A 15,200-nucleotide genomic window follows, 5' to 3' on the forward strand; every position below is an offset into this window, starting at 1 on the left:
GAACTCAAAATTCGAATTTAAAATTCTCGAGTTACTATTCACAGCACTATTCAAATTCAGATTTACTATTCAAATTCGCGGCTACTATTCAAATTCGGGATATGAACAGTGCCCGAGCACTCACCGGGAGTGGCTCAACCACTTCACTATTCAAGGCAAGTGTCGCTTTCAATCTCAAATATTTTATGCACGCTGGATGAGCGAGCGCTCAATTGGTGAATATAAATATTGATATGTCGCTTTCGCGATTAGCTAATCTGGTGCTTAGTGAATATGTTTATGCGGATTATTTCTAAGGATCTTCTGCAGGCTGGCGAGACCAACAATTCAGCCGGTCGTGCGTACTATGCTTGTGACAGTCCTACTCGGTACTCACCGTATGCATCACTAACTTGCTTCAGAACTAGACTAACCCGGTCTACTCCCTCGCTATCCCCAGCCACGAACACACATGACTCAGGCTCTATCGTCTCCCCAGGCAGTTCCACCCAAGGGGAACACTTCTCTGCACACACAGGGTTCTCTACAAACGCCACTACCAGGGCTAACACGAGAACAACACACGCAGAGGTTTCTCCTCTAGGGTCCCTAGCATAGAGACATCGCCCCATATGAACGAGCTTAAAGGAAGGCACGGATTCAAACGGAAAAGCTTAATTCATTTCCACAGAGCAAGCTTACATACGGCTTTCCCTTTCGGGAAACCCCAAGCACTTAGCACAAACCTTAGGGATTACCTTACAAGCTCAGGATGATCACGGGGACCTCCTTTATTCTCTAATTTACAAAGGTGGAATGATATAGCGGTGGTGTGTGATTACTATTATTCTTGGATGATTCTCAGAATGCTCCTGAGATCATGTCTTCATGTGTATGTGTGTGGGTGGAGAGTTGGTGGAGTGGGTGGTGGATGAGAGTGCGTGTCTGAGGCTTCGGTGTGATGCTTCTTCGGCTCGTTTCTTCGATGATGAATGAATGCGCCCGGCGTCCCACTTTATAGCATGGAGGGAGCGTCCTTCGTGCTTATCTTCTGGAGTTCCTTCGAGGCGAAGTCTTCAATTATTTAATTGAGAAGCCTTCGTGCTTAAGGAAGCGGCCGACGTCTTCAATTATCATCCTTTATTGTTGCCTGGACAGCTGGACGGAAAATAATTGTCCTGGCTATAGTAGTACAGTATTCTCTGTCCAGCTGTAACGGGGGATACCTTCTGGATATTACAGTCACTTATAACGAGAAGGATACATGCCATGGAGAAGGATACTATTCCATGTTTGATACAATGTACTTTTTGGTTATACCACTGATAATAACCATGCCTCGTCACAGGGGGCACCTTCTGTGACGAGTATATTTTTGCTACCAAACAGTGGTAACGGGGGACCTTCTGGATATTATTTTCTACCAAACAGTGATATTTTTGCTGGATGAGCGAAGGTGCCCCCTGTGACATAGGACAGTGATATTTTATAGCCCCTGTGACCAAAGAGTTACTATATCCATGCTATATATATATATATATATATATATATATATATATATATATATATATATATATATATATATATATATATATATATATATATATATATATATATATATATATACCTCCTTCAATCTTATCAGTAAAGCATGCTCTAATTTTATATATATATATATATATAACTACTGTCCTATAGCTGGCTATAAAATAACTTATTCTGTAGCCAATTTGAGTTACGATAATTACTATGTTAATTTACAAGATTATAGTAACTCTTTACTTACTATAACATTATGGTAAATATCCCCATGTGTTTTAGTAACCCAACTAGAAGTCATGCATAGGACTATCTAACTGTGCATGGTTTGGGCTTCACCAACTTTGTTTCGTGAAAGTCCAAATGGTTGATCTGAAGTTTATTTCAATGGCATGAACATGCGTGCTAACTTTTGCCATCGCAGAAAAGCAGACATGATCATACTCGTACTTTCCTACACAAAACCGGTTGTCGTTGTGGCATTAATTGAATACTTCCTCGATCCTAAAATAAGTGCACATCTCGAACTTTGAGGTGTCAATAAACTTAAATTTGCATTACTACATAAAATCTTTTGAGAGGCGTTTCTAAATTGGCCTCCGAGGCGGTTGGGCTGGTTGCCCGCCTCGGTTATTTGTGGTCGGGCAGCCGGCCCAGCAACCGTCTCGATAAATCATTAACCGAGGTGGACATTCTAACTCATCCGCCTCGGTTAATCAGCCCAGCCTAGACCGGGCCACTACCACCTCAAATATATAACTACAACTTAGGGTTTCTCACTTCTCAGTCTTTCTCTCCCTCCCTCCCAGCCTCCACTCTCACCCGAGCACGCGGCGCCCCCTCCTCTCCCGAGCACGCGGCGCGCAGTCGGCCCCCTCCTCTCCCGAGCGCATGGCACACGGGGCGCAGGCAGGGCGGCGCCCCTCCCTCTCTCCCATGCTGGGCTGCTCAGCGGCCCTCCCCTCCTGGCGACACTCACGACCGCTCCCTCTCCAGGTTACTAGATCCGGTAAGGAGGCCGGCCGTGCATGGATCTGAGAGTTAGCGGTATGTCTCTCACCCTTTCTCTCTTTTCTCAGTACATCTCTCACCCTCTCTCTCGCAAGCTGTCAGATCCGATTGTGGTGTCCGCGACGATCGCTCCCCCAACCTCCAAGCAGCCAGTGGTGGCAGGCGTGGATCCAGCGACCCACGGTGGCGGCGGCCGTAGATCCGACGAGTAGCAGTGGAGGCGGCGCTGTGGAGGTCTTCTAGGAGGCGGCGAGCATCTCCGACCGACGACGAGCACCCGGGCGGTGGCGGATCGAGCACCCCCGGCTACGGCGGCGCGCGGAGCAGGGCTTGCTCCCCTGGCAGTGGCAGCCCAGATCCAGGCCCATTTAGGGCTGGGTATGGGCTATTTATTTTTTTTTATTTTTTATTCGATTAACCGAGACGGGCGTTTGAACCGCCTCTGTAAAGACTGATTTACCGTGACCTTTCCTTGAAGGCGTTTTGGATGCCCGCCTCGGTTAATGTATTTTGCCCGCCTCGGTTAAGATTTTGTGTAGTAGTGTTGATTAAATTTATATGAAAATACTAAGATTTATAATATTCAGTAATCTTCAATACATTAATCACATCATATATTTTCATACTAATTCTATTTGCAGATACACATGTTAAAACTATTTTTTTAAATCTAGTCAAATTTAAAATTGTTTGACTTGTCAAAATACGATGTGTACACTTATTTTTGGACGAGGGGACTGCGATCATATGGTGTAGCAGCCTTCATTCGGGTTGACTTCATCAGTTTTTGGCTAGTCGTCGTCATACACGTGTTTGACGACTAGGCATCTCTCTGCCTGCTACGGAGGACTTTGCATGCCTGCTGCAACCTCCAGCGGTCCAGCCTTCAGGTGTATGTTTATAAAATCCTACTCCTATATGTTTGTATTTGCATGTGGTCGAACTTGGCCTAGCTAGCGTAGGGTTTCTGGATACTTTTTGTTCCATAACGTACGATTAGTTGATGTAGTAGTCCACCAGTTGTATATTGTTACGATATATTATTCTTGCGTTATATATATAAGTGCCTGTCAGCTACTAGATGTCAGTCGATTGGTTAACAGTCACTTCCGCGTGCACATGGTGGTCGATCGATCTCCCTGCAGAACAAGACAAGCAACAAGCTTCATTTTCAACGGAGAATGGAAGGATCAACAAGTTAAATTAAAGATAGGAGTAGTACACATTCATGTATACTTCGTCCAAGAGTCGATTAATTTGGTCATTTTCTTGGATCTTTCTTCTGCGTACTTATTACACATGCATCTTGTTTGAGCTGCGGTTCTACTAAGTTACAATGACAACAACGGGACTTCTGTTTATTTGAGAGCTATGTATTTGTCTGGGCTTCCTCTGTCTGGTACCTAGAATGCGACCTTCTCGGACTTTGGTAATCAGCATGCGTTGAAGTTATACATATCATGAATGGTAAAACATCTCTCTCTCTCTCAATCTGTTTTTCCGATCCAATAAGCTAATAAGCTTGCTTTTTGGGCGATCCCAGTGTATTATATCATAGTAGTGCTATATATATATATCCAAACAAGATTGCTACACGTCACTAGGATAACTTAAATACATGTGTAAAACAATTTGTATCCAATAATGCCACTCAATACACGTCACTAGGCTTATTATATCTTCCTTCTCTTTCTTTTTAACTCTATGCTATGTTAGCAAAATATCCAATGTGTTGGGCTTATTTAATATGAATGATATAATGCATTGGGAATGATCTTATGAATGAAAGAAACACCTATATATATTGAGGAAAAACAATATTTTTGGAGGATGCTCATAAGTTTGAGTGTTCATGGGGAAACTAATAAACTAAATTTATCATGAGCTGGCCCTGCCAATGCACGTTCTGGGTTAGCTAAGAACGTTCAGAGGGAAGTTTCTTTATTATGATTCGCTATATGTAATATGTATATGGAGCATCTGAGCTCCAGTATTTTGGGGGCAGGGTTGGGGGGAGACCGTTGACTTAGAGCCTTGATTTGAGTAAGCACTAGCTAAGATTGAACACAACATATTACATCAGACAAGTCCTTGAAAATGCAATATGTACCGTGCAAAGGTAGGAAACTGATGTATATCACTACTACAAAAATAATTTTCACCGCTGCCATTTCTAATCCGACGGTGATAACATTTATCACCGTCAGGTTTTCGCCAACTACATCACACACTTACATACCGGTCGTGATGAAAAAGTTTCACTGCCGGTTAGAAGGTAAATGGATAGAGTGGTCATTTGTCGGTAGTGAAAATCGCTATCACCGCCAGCTCGGCAGATGATTCGGCGGTGAAAAGCACCATGGTTTTCACGGACAGATCATATGTCAAACCAGCGGTGAAAACAATTTTCACTGCAAGTTTGTTCCGCCACTACGCTCCACCTACTATGATCCGGTGAAAACCCCTAGAACAAAACCCATTATTTTCCTCCTCTTCTTCATCACTACCTCCACTTCTTTACCCGCGACTCCTACCCTTCCTTCACCATTCTTGTGTCGATTTTTCACCAAGTTGCTAATGGAGGTTCTCAATTCTCAAAAGATGCACACCACTTGTGTTCTAATGTTGGTAACTCGCAACCCTTTAATTTCCTTGCTTGTTTCTTTGGTTAAACTGTGAATGAAAATCATTTTTCGTTCGTTAAGAGTGCTTCTATAATGGAGGCTACCAAGTTTTGAAGGTTGTGCCCATGCCAACTTACGCTAAGGTTAGTATGTAGCCTATATGCACAGTAATTGTTTGCTTGGTTATATTGTTTCCAATATACTGAGATGACTGTGATAGATATCATCTTTAATTTAATTAGTTTTATTTTAGAGAACATTTTTCAAAGAGTTGTTCATGAGGCTCCCAAATTGTGAAGGTTGCACATCACCGATATAATTGCTCTAAGGTTGGTATCTTGCTATTCACAATTGTGAATGACGTAGAATCCTAGCAGTTATTTCCATTAAATTGAATGATATATATTAGGACGGCCTATGTCATACTCGTTATGTTATTCAAAGATTACTTCGAACCTATGTCTACCAAGTTCATGGAAGGCACCGATTCTTTTTTGAAGGCTGCCATGGGGTACATGGCAAACAATGTATGGGGTGATGGATACATACACTTCCCATGTGTTGATTGAAAAATCAAAAGTAGTTTTGGAACATTGAGCAGATTCGTTGTCATTTCCTACTTAGGGATTTCATAAAAAAACTATAAGGTTTGGAACGACCATGGGAAACATGGTGACAATTTACCAAAGGAAGTCTCATGGGACACAGTTTGCGCATGCGGGATACCATCCACGAAATTGTCCAAGAAATCATTGATGAAATTGAAAATGAAATCTATCGGGGTCAAAATACCTCGGGTATCTCAAGACATCAATTAGATAGCTACTCGGGTGGCCTAGCTGGCCAAGGCCCAACAACTGCGGCCGCCTAAGCCACACAGGCCCCGGGCCAAGCACTAAGTCAGGCGATCCATCACGACCTCTCCCTTCTCCTTACTTCTACACGCTACGCCACCGCGCTCGACCTCTCTCCCGACTTGACCTCGGGGAATGGATGGAGAGAGGTTGGACGCCACCAAGTACACCTGCCTGACAGAGACAGGCATGCTCCACTCGCTTCGCCAGGACAGAGAGGATGACCATCTCTTGAGGGGTAGGACCTTGGGACAGACGCCATCCCTATGCACCCCAGCGTAGATAAGACAACACTGCAAGGTAGTGATAGCTAGTACGACACAGCATCGTCCAAAGCTAGTCCGACAAGATGGGCGTACAGCCCCACCCACTATGGGATGGGACGTACAACCCCGACCTTGAGTTCCAAAACCAACCAGGCCACCAGGGGTCTCGACCTTGAGATCTAGTGTCGAGGCCCTGACACCGTGACCCAAAAAGGCGACCCATGATCTGGAGGCAGCTACCTATTCCATCACTGTTGCCATGACACCACCGGGAGAACATGACACGATGACGAAGGCCACGACAAGATCAGGCCACATAGGACAGTTGGTGTCAGAGATATGGGCCCAGGGTACCCTCACCGACCATATATCTAGCCCATCAATGGAGGACGACCGAGGAGGAAGCCTGCGAGGACTAGGTGCAACTACCAACTTAGAGATCACGATGTATCAAGGATATCTGTCTCCATCACAGCTATGGTAGGATAGAATTGATTTGTTGTATCCAACTAGGAATCCAATCTATAGCACCAATTGCTCTCGTTGTAACCCTACCCCTATGCTATATAAAGAGGGGTAAGGGCTCCGTGATCGTCACATCCACCATGACACCATCGCCTCATTCCAATCTACTTCCAAGCTAGGAGCAACAACCCCTATAACCAAGCATGCGAATACAAGAAGAAGTAGCAACTAGATGTACGACTTTTACTCATTTCCCGGGGGGGACCAAACCAGTATAAATCTCTGTGTCTCATGTGCAACCATCTAGATCAATCTATGCAATCACGCTGCTAGGCATTGCCGGAGCTAAACAATCCAACAGTTGGCGCGCCAGGTAGGGGCCTTTCGCGTTCAAATTAATGCCATGTTTCAGATGGGAATCATCATCAACATCGATGACTAGTTTTGGGACTTGCATCGGCAAGAACCCAAACTACCCGTGGAGGAGGAGGAGCAGCCTCCCCCGATCTACGTGTTCTTCGTTAGATTGGAGGAAGCTGTGAATGTTGGGCCCTACACTCTCGCCCAACATCTCAACTACTACGGATGCGACATCTTCACCAAGCTCGACCGAGAGAGCGATCTTGAGGCCACCTTCTGACTCTGGGAAGATCCAAACTAAACCCCCTGATCGGATCTACAATTGCCTCCTGATCACTTCCTTTCTGGCTTCTTAGCTGGATTAAGGAAAGCGGCAGCAACTTACTCTAACTGGCTTCAACAAGCCCTCACAAAACCTACCAAACCTCACACTAAGGACCACCCCATCTATGGTTCTCACTCTCCTGAGCGTTTCGATGACCTGGTCACCTAGTTTGTCGGGATGATCACTAACGGCAACGAAGATATGGCTGACATACTAGAAGATTGGGAACATGCAGAGGACGACGAGCCTATCCAAGATCTCGATCTCGACGGATATGATCAGTTCCTCCTTGACAACCTAGATTTAGAGGAGGAACTACCTGAAGAGGAAGGCACTAAGTCCAAGGAGCAACCCGAGTGTTATATGAATCTATAAGACCCTGAGCCACCTCGAGAAGCACTTGAGAAGCTTGCGCTCGAAAGCGCCACACCGCCGTCAGGAGACGTTACCATTTCCCCATACGAGACTAGTGATGAAGCGCACCTACGCCTCCTTTGTCAGAATGATGATCTTGAAGCGGAGAACAATCACCTTCGCCAATAGCTCAACCAGTCTCCTAATACTCAGCAGATTCAAGTTGAGCACACCCACCCCGTGAGTGGCCAAAACTTGGCTAATCGTCCCTATAGGACCACCAGGCTACTTCAATCGGCTCCTAGTGCCGAGCCGATGACGCACCTGACAACTTGAAAGTCACGGTTCAGTTGGGATACTCCCAAAGTACACCACAGGCCTACTCCGCATGATCGCCGGCAACACCTTCTAGGGACCAGGTGCCAACCAATGGGAGGACCTAGAGCATATCAGCCCCAACTTGATCTACGGTCGACTAGGGAACGAGCAAGATGCTTGCTTGTTAATCAATGCACAAAAATAGGAACATGGTACTCATCGCCTTGCCTAGCATTCAACAGCTCCCGGGAAGCAGACTAAGCCGTTGATCAAACTCGAGTTTATCATCCTGAAAACAGCCTCGATCCCTCGCAAGAGACAAGCTTATCGAGACATGTTCAAAAGGATCAAGAACGGCCCATGTTAGAATCACGCCTTCGCTGTGACCCACCTCACCAAAGATTGCCTCGCTTACCACAAGCACGTAATTCTAGAAGTCGAAAGGTGAACAGATCAAGAGGGGTACTTGGGAGACCGTGATGATGATCAAGGCCCTAATGTGGTTGCTAGAAGCTCCATGCTCATCTTCAGTGGCACTCAAGCCTACCAGGATCGAAGGCTGCAGAAGCTAACTCACAGACAAATCTATGCGACTGTACCGGCTACCCCGCTATACCTACGCTGGTCAGAATGACAAATTACCTATGATCGAGCCAATCATCCAGACCGAATGGTTGAAAGCTGGCCGATTCCCTTTGGTGGTAACTGCGGTCATCGAGAACAAGAGGGTGACGAAGATCCTCATGGACGGAGGTAGTGGCATCAACATCCTTTACAAGGATGCCTTCGACAAGCTCAATGTGGACATAAGGAAGCTGCACGAATCGCAATCCCCCTTCCACAACATCGTCCCTAGGCCGTGCATCATGCCCCTAGGTACGATAGATCTCTCTATGACATTCGGCGATGTGGTACACTACCGAAAGGAGACACTCTCCTTCACTATTGTTGACTTCCAGGGACCTTACAGCGCCATATTTGGGAGGCCATGTAATGCTAAGTTCATGGCAGTCCCAAACTACACCTACCTCAAGCTAAAGATGCCAGGACCGCGTAGTGTAATCACGATGTCAGGAAACTTCCAAAGCGCCTACCAATGCGAGAGGGACGCCATCGAGTACATGGAGGCCAACAACTTGGACTTGGGGGCTTCGAGTCTCCCCTGCTCAAGGCTGCGGAAGAAGCTCCTGTCAGTGACTCTGGGACAACAGCCTGCCACCACCCTTGACCCATCATCTTCGACTCCGCCACCAGCTTCAACCCCTACGGCCCTCATCATCGGACCTTGAGAAGGCAGCCAATGACCCACGGTTATGTCGGCCTTTTATTTTTTCTAAATTTTAGATATCATTCATATCTTGCAAAGAACATTTATTTATTACATGAATAAACTATGATCTCTCGAGTACCTTACGAAGAACCTCTCTAAGTTGCTCGAGGGCTAACCTTTGTAGTTGTTGTGTTCCTATCTAGCACGTTCACATGTTATACTAACTTATCAATGTGCTCAGGGGCTACAATGATAACCATATGTGTCACCCACTTTTACTTTCTTAATCGATCAATGTCTCATCGGCCTTGAAATGGTATAAGTGACTTAACAAGACCTTGCATGGACTTGACCAAAGTGTTTCATCTTGGTTGAATAATCCCCATGTAGTTGGTATAAAGTTTAAACCAGCATCAAAAACTAAAGACAGTGAAATATAGAGCATAAAAAGTTGGGTGCAACACATTACAAGACAACCTCAAGCACCGCCTGAATCTTTTGATGAGTCAGGCATACTATCCTGTACTATCATGGAGAGATCCACATCATGAATTATGGCCTCCAATGGCTCTATGGCCTATTGTTGAATCTACCTATATAGAAAGGGATCCGTGTCAATGGGTTTCCCTCTGATGGAGCCGATGTTCAAGCTAGTGTAGACTGCCCCGACGGTCACTAACACCATGTGCATTGTTGGTGTTAATTAATGCACATAGATAAATCCATAAGCGTATAGATACCGTTGTAGCTTTCACCAGGTAGTATTCCAAGTATCATATCTATAGGAAAACATGTGAGACTAACTACTGTCTAACTTAACTAGGGGTAGCAATAAGGTTAGGATAAACAGGAGCGTAGAGGGAATAACTAAGGTTCTCTGGTTCTGACTTCAGTAAGCTATGTCTTCTACTATTCAACTGGGGACATTACTAGGGAAAGATACTAGCAGAGGATGCTTTCCTTCATAATCGGGTCCTACTTGTCCTACAAACGGGAGGTGGACTACAGAGGATTCAACAAGGCTATAAGAGTAACCCTCATGAGCTACCACCAATCCGAAATGCAGGGTGCATCCACGATTAACCCAAGTTTAAGCACCACACTTACACTTATGATTAATACTTTACTCCCCTAGGAAGAGAATAAAGCACTCAAAATAGTTGTGATCCTGATGAACAACATAAACAAGATGCTTACTTGAATTAGAAGTTGCTTACCAGAGAAGTCTCAGATGCAAGCTCAAATAGAACTTGATTCCACCAAGGTACAAGCTGTAGAGAGAGCACCGACAGACCGGCCCTTCCTCCAAACTCATTCCTCACACTCTATCTTACTATTATTTATAAGACTAGATCCTATAGAGGACTAATCTTCTCTTGATAGCTGGCTCTGGTCCTGATGAGGAGAATATGAATTAAGGTTTCAGGATGGCTCTCCGGAGGGGGGTATAGGGCCATATAAATAGGTGGTAGCATCAATTCTGGACCCTCGGATCAAACCAACTTGAATAAACGGCATAGATGTGATCTTTAAGGCGGTGGGGAACCGACGTTCGAAGAAGGGGCTGCCAGGTGGGGACAGGAGACTGGACAGCCTGTAGATGGGGCCGGTAGTTCCTCGAGCCAGGTTTTGACAATGTTTTCCTAAACGATAAACGGTCTTTACACGGTCGCCCTTCGTTTAGCGTTTGGGCTGTTTACATGGTGTTTAAACAAAGTTAAACGGTCTAAATGGTTTTGTACTTTTTTAAAAAAATATTTATAATTATATATGTGCATGTAAAAAATCAAGTATTCTAGCATTTATACATATTTCTCCGAGTAAAAATTAATTATTTTGGTATGTATATATATTTATGCATGTGAAAAGAACCAAATATAGATATTTATGCATGTAACATATCAAGTGTACACATGTATAAATATAATAAACTTAAGTATACAAATTTATCCATACAAATATGAACTAGATTTATCTCATGTTTGCCTAAACAGCCATTTAAACAGCCTGTTTTGCCTGTTTAATATTGTTTATCTTCGTTCCGTTTAGGTCGTTTAGACCATTTTTCCTATTTTTGACCGTTTAAATGGTCAACCATTTAATTTCCATTTACCCCCTAAATAAAATAGTTTACCACCGTTTACCGTTTAGTGGTCGTTTAATCAGCCGTTTAGGCCGTTTAGGCGAACACTGGGAATTGGTGGAGTGCCCTCTAGAGTCCTCTGGAACCTTCTGGTGCTATTTACGCCACGGATAATCATGATTTACTTTGATGAATAGGTCTACCTTGATGGTTTTCTAGATAAACCCTACTGAAAATACAGATTCACCAAAACTCATGGAATTTATTGGTTTAAACCCCTAAACCTATGTTTGGTGATGGAATTAAGTATATATGAAAGATATGTTGACGATTTATAATTGGTGTTAGTGATCGTCAACAAGCTCCCCCAAGCTTACCCTTTGCCGGTCCCTAAGTAAAGTTAAACTTGAACAATGGATCAGGAGTTACTACAATGCTTTAACGGCTCAAAAGTACACATGCATTCAATCAAAAATTATCCTCCGAATTAGAATAAATTGATCTGACTTTCAAACTCACACATATTACTTCAACCAAGGGGCTTCTTAGCCTTCACTTGGGTCTTGAGCAATTGAAAGACAGAATGATCAAGTCAAGCACTATATCTCAAGTTCTTTATTTCACCATTGTTCCAGAGTTTTTATAAGTTTTCAAAATAAAACTCAGAGATTCCAAGTTTTGTGTCCATTTTTTCTCAACTCTTTTTTTTCTTTTCTTTCTCTTCTTTTTATATGAATAACTTTTGCATAGCCCATGCCTCTTTTTCGCAACAAAACTTTGAGAGATAGCAACAAGAACTTGGAGCATTTATTTGGTGGATGGAAAATCTATCAAGCATATTTTTGTGTTCACTTCTAGTGTAGGAGTAAAACATTTTTAGGTGGATCTAGATAGAAGGCATGTTTCTACGCCTACCCCCAATGTAGGAGTAGTGCATATTTGGGTGGTGTGTATGTGATCTTAATTTTAAGAGCATGACAAACCTCTCATAAGGGTCACAAAGCTTGACAAAACTCAATGCAATTATAAGCAGCATATATGTAGAAGTTTTTCTAGCCTAAATAACATGTATGGCTCTGGTGGGAATTCAAGCTTTGTCATACAGGAACTCATCATGTAGCATTTTTATGTTTATCAAAAGATAAATCTTCAGAATTTATTGTCACTTGGAACAAGATAATCAATAGCTTAGACCTTCTTAAATCACATCCGTCAATTACCTAGACTTAGATCAAGCATATGCTACCCGCGAGTTTCAAGTTCAGAGTAAATTCTTATATCAAAATAATTTTATCCAAAACTCAGGAGAATTCAAGGACGAAACTTGGTACTTGAAAAGAATTGCAATAGAATAACTATTCATCATTTTTATTTAAGAGATTATTCTGAGTCCTCCTTATTTATTCTGCTAACAACTCTTAAAAATAAATTAAAACAAACTAGACATGCCTTTTTATTTTGTTTCCAATTTTACTATATCACACATTATTACTATAAATGACTAATGCAAAGATAAATTTTTATTTTGTTTTTTCATTCACCATTTTTAACCAATTAAAAGAAACTAAAACTAAAACAAAAAGAGGAAAGAATACTTACCTGGATATACATGAGTACTTCTCCCCCAAGCTAGCTCTTTCGATGAGGGTTCGGTGTTGTAAGTCCTTCGAACCAGACTTTTCTTTGTGAAGTTCATTGATCAAGTACCTTAGTTTGCTCTAAAATTGAGGATTCTTGTAATGATGCCTCTAATGGTGATGTCACCTTCTTCCACCAAACCCATCTTGGTTTTGAGTTTGACAGGTTCAGAACCTTCACTTGTAGAAATTGAGGAATCGACTTTCCCCACACTTCGCTTGAAGTGTGTCCTGCTTATAAAGACAAGGTAGAGATCAAGTGCATGGGCTCTATTGGTGGAAAAACACTAACAAAACCAAAACTTTATTTATCCTTCTCTATCCTTAGGCACATTGAAAAACATAAAGTTGATGTTATGTGGTTTGTTAAAGTATAACATGAGTGATAAGATTAGAAGATTGAGCATGAATGTAGCATTTTAGTACATTTGGCACTAAAATTGAGTTGCTTAACCTACAGAAGGATTGTCTATCTTTACATAATGCATCAATCTTTATATGATTATAACTATCATCTTCCAGAGATAGGATGTGCACTCTTCAGCTTATTTGGTTAAGACTATGAGATTAAGAAAGTGGTACTAGGAACAAGCTTAAAGAACTAAACATGTTGAGTTAATTAGGTTGGGTCAAGTAAGTTGTAACTCAAACATATTTGTTTTTTATTTATGTGCCTACCAGAATCAAGGAAAGACTCTTTTAAATAATGACCATTTACCTTAGGATGTTACCTTTGTCATTGGAGCATGGTAGCACCATGTGACGAAGGATAGATGACTCATGATGGTCCTTCCCTTTTGCTTGAAGTTTTCCTTGTTCGGCTAGCCTCGCAACTTGAACTGTTCATGAGCTTCTTGTTCCCTAGATTGCACCATTTCTTTCTCATCCTTTTGTCATGCCATCTTTTTGCTCTTTGATCTTGTCATCTTGTTGGACCTCTGCCTCACTCATTGTTTTATGCCTCAAACCTTGATTTTGCTTCCATAAATAATCTCCTGTTGGTGAGGCCTTTTGAGTCTGTTCATTTGTTTGTCCACTTCCTATGAGTGAGTGCTTTTAATTGTAGATCGTGTTTTATGACACTCATCTTGTTCCTCTTTGTTCCATGGAGTTCCATCCATGTTGAATGAGCTGTGTATTCTTTACGCAAAGTTATTGGAGTTCATCATGTGCCTTGATTCATCTCGTGACTTACCCAAATTGAATTGAGAGTTTCCTACAGGGGTTAGTCCAACAAAGTATCCAGCATCTACTAAAGCATACTATCGGCTCAAAAATCAACCTAGATACCACGTCTAATTCAATTTAGGAAGGCATTTTAACCTAAGCACCATGCTTAATTTAAAAGCCTTTAGAAGTAAGATCAACACCCCTAAACTAAGCTCCATGCTTAATTTAAAGGATGTATGAACATACTACAAACCTTAATCATACTATAGCAAACAAAGGTAGCATGAAGGCATTATAGAGATTTACTCAAATGGAGATGAAAGAGCATGATTGTTATTTTAGCAAATTGAGTATGGCTTAAAGGTAGAGACAACTAAAATAATTTAGCAACATGGCAAGAGATGTTTTTAGAGAAGTCTATCCCCCAGCTTGAATTTTGCAGAAAAATCAAGTTTGAATGGATGTAATTAAATGTTGCATGATAAATGGTTGGACATACCTTGCATCATCATCTTTCATTTTTTTTCTTCAAACCTAGAATGGTTAGTGACAAAAATACCTGATGGAATATTTTCACCATTATATTTCTATTCTCACTTGATAAGGGCATTACAGCAAAAGGTGAAAGCTCATGTTGTCTCTCAAAAGTGCTTGTTTTACGACAGAAGCTCATCCTTAGGAAACCTTCAAATTGCGCTAAGTTGGTGAGGTGGTTTCTCCTCCAACACCAACCTTTGTGTACCTATCTCAAGATTCATATCAACGAGATTTGCAATATTTATGATAAACATATGCATCTACAACCTCCCTTTCAAAGTCTTTATGAATAGGAAGTATAAGAGGGTTGAAGATCTTGTGTGTGGCAATGTTGGAGAGACCAATTGATTTAGAAGATTTCTTATGTGAGCAAGGATTTGATGAGGTGTTCATGAAATAACTTCCATG

Source organism: Miscanthus floridulus, chromosome 19 (assembly GCF_019320115.1).
Source record: "Miscanthus floridulus cultivar M001 chromosome 19, ASM1932011v1, whole genome shotgun sequence".
NCBI classification, from domain to species: Eukaryota; Viridiplantae; Streptophyta; class Magnoliopsida; order Poales; family Poaceae; genus Miscanthus; species Miscanthus floridulus.